Source organism: Eriocheir sinensis, chromosome 24, assembly GCF_024679095.1.
Source record: "Eriocheir sinensis breed Jianghai 21 chromosome 24, ASM2467909v1, whole genome shotgun sequence".
Classification (NCBI taxonomy): Eukaryota; Metazoa; Arthropoda; class Malacostraca; order Decapoda; family Varunidae; genus Eriocheir; species Eriocheir sinensis.
This window is the reverse complement of record NC_066532.1, coordinates 19,507,627-19,510,126: the sequence shown is the minus strand read 5'-3', so window position 1 is coordinate 19,510,126 and position 2,500 is coordinate 19,507,627. Positions and strand designations below refer to the sequence as shown.

The window sequence follows — 2,500 nt, the reverse complement described above, 5'->3', positions numbered from 1 at the left end:
CGCAGTAGAGTCACAAGACTTCCTCCTTCTCCTTCTCCTCCTCCTCTTCCTCCTCCTCCTTCTTCTTCTTCTTTTTCTTCTTCTTCTTCTTCTTCCTCTCCATTCTATTTTCTGTACTAAGTTTGATGTGTCTTCCTCCTCCTCCTCCTCCTCCTCCTCCTCCTCAACCGCAAATTCTACATTCTTCTCCTCCTATTTCTTCTCTATCTTCCTTATTATTATCCTCCTCCTCCTCCTCCTCCTCCTCCTCCTCCTCCTCTTCCTCCTAATCCTCTTAATTTTCATCATCATTATTCTTCATCCTTTCCTTAATTAATAATGCGTCTTTACTTTTCCTCCTCCTCCTCCTCCTCCTCCTCCTTCTCCTCCTTCTCTTCCTCCTCCTCCTCCTCGATGATTAAATGAGTGAGTTAATGAATAAAAATGAAGAAGTGAATGCGATGAAGGTGCCAATGAGAGAGAGAGAGAGAGAGAGAGAGAGAGAGAGAGAGAGAGAGAGAGAGAGAGAGAGAGAGGACAGGAATAGACAAAAGAAAAGAAGGAAAATAAGAAAGAAAAAAAACATAATAGAGAGAGAGAGAGAGAGAGAGAGAGAGAGAGAGAGAGAGAGAGAGAGAGAGAGAGAGAGAGTGAGAGTGTGTGTGTGAGTGTGTGTGTGTGTGTGTGTGTGTGTGTGTGTGTGTGTGTGAAAATGAATATAATAGAGGAGGGAGAAGGAAAAGAGGAAGGAAGGAGGGAAGGAAGGGAGAGGAAAAGGAAGGTGAGAAGGGAGGAAAAACACAAAAGTAGAATGAAGAGGAGGAGGAGGAGGAGGAGGGGGAGGGGGAGGAGGAGGGAAGGGGAAAGGAGGTAAGATAAACAGAAGAAAAAAGAGAGAGAGAGAGAGAGAGAGAGAGAGAGAGAGAGAGAGAGAGAGAGAGAGAGAGAGAGAGAGAGAGAGAGAGAGAGAGAGAGAGAGAGAGAGAGAGAGAGAGAGAAATGTGAAAAAATGTCGCAAAATAATATTAAAACAACACACACACACACACACACACACACACACACACACACACACACACACACACACACACACACACACACACACACGCACACACGCACACATGCCCATAAATTTATACCGCAACGAGGCATTTAGGCATAACAAAACACACACACACACACACACACACACACACACACACACACACACACACACACACACACACGCACGCACGCACGCACGCACACAGTCGCGCCTTCCTCCCTTGCCTGATTATCTCCTCCCACACGCAATCCTCCTCCTCCTCCTCCTCCTCCTCCTCCTCTTCTTCTTCTTCCTCCTCCTCCTCCTCAGCTATGTCCTACTTCCTTTCCTTGTTCTTCTTTTGCCTTATTTTCTTCTTTTTTTTCGTCGTCTTTACCTTCTTCTTCTTCTTCTTCTTCTTCTTCTTCCTCCTCCTCCTCTTCCTACTTTTAAACTCATTTGTCATCCCTCCTTCACTTAACGCTCTCTCTCTCTCTCTCTCTCCCCGGCACTAGAAAGGTTTCACTTGATACAAAGAGAAAGGAAATTATTTTTATTATTATTATTATTATTATTATTATTATTATTATTATTATTATTATTATTATTATTATTATCATTATTATTATTATTATTTTTGTTGTTGTTGTTGTTGTTGTTATAGTTCTGATTTCTATTTATCTGAGAGAGAGAGGCGTAGCATGAAGGTGACCGGAAGTTATTATTTTTTTATTATTTAGTTCATAGTTTCTCGCTCTATCTCTCTCTCTCTCTCTCTCTCTCTCTCTCACTCTCTCTCTCTCTCTGCTACTGAAGGTGATGGTGATGATGATGATAATGAGGAAGAAGAGGAAGAGGAGGAGGAGGAGAAGGAGATGGAGGATGACCCGATTAGATAATTATGTGTGTCTAATTTGCATGTGTGTGTGTGTGTGTGTGTGTGTGTGTGTGTGTGTGTGTGTGTGTGTGTGTGTGTGTGTGTGTGTGTCAGCGGATGTCATGGGTGGATACACACACACACACACACACACACACGTACACACACAGTCACAAACAGATGCATAGACAGGAACAGACTGATTTCCGTCCTTGACACACACACACACACACACACACACACACACACACACACACACACACACGCGGAAGTCGGCAGTGCAGTAGTTAGCAGGCTCGCCTCATAACCGGGAGGACCAAGGTTCGATACCCGGGCGGAGTGGGAACGTATGGGCACTCATTGGGCAGCCTCCCTTCATCCGTGCCCAGACAGCAGTGAACGGGTGTCGGGTGTCAGTCAGGGGTTGTGCCTCGCCCCTGGGTGTGTGTGTGTGTCATGGGGCCCCCGCAGTACTCGCCCCTGGATGTGTGTGTGTGTCATGGGGCCCCCGCAGTACTCGCCCCAGGGTGTGTGGGGGTGTCATGGGGCCCCCGCAGTACCTACCCAAACATCCGTCACCTGAGATCCAAGCTTAGATCCATAGTATCTAAGCTAGGTCT

The 2,500-nt window shown here is 45.9% G+C and overlaps 2 protein-coding genes across 7 annotated transcripts in view; one reads left to right on the top strand and one right to left on the bottom strand.

Moving 5' to 3' along the window:
• The window catches only part of LOC127003041 (protein amalgam-like), a 41,262-nt gene that overhangs the window by 16,582 nt on the left and 22,180 nt on the right, over positions 1-2,500 (top strand). The gene's annotated exons all lie outside the window — the stretch shown is intronic.
• Positions 1-2,500, bottom strand: part of LOC127003043 (beta-1,3-galactosyltransferase 5-like) — a 49,065-nt gene that overhangs the window by 38,589 nt on the left and 7,976 nt on the right. The window lies entirely within an intron of this gene.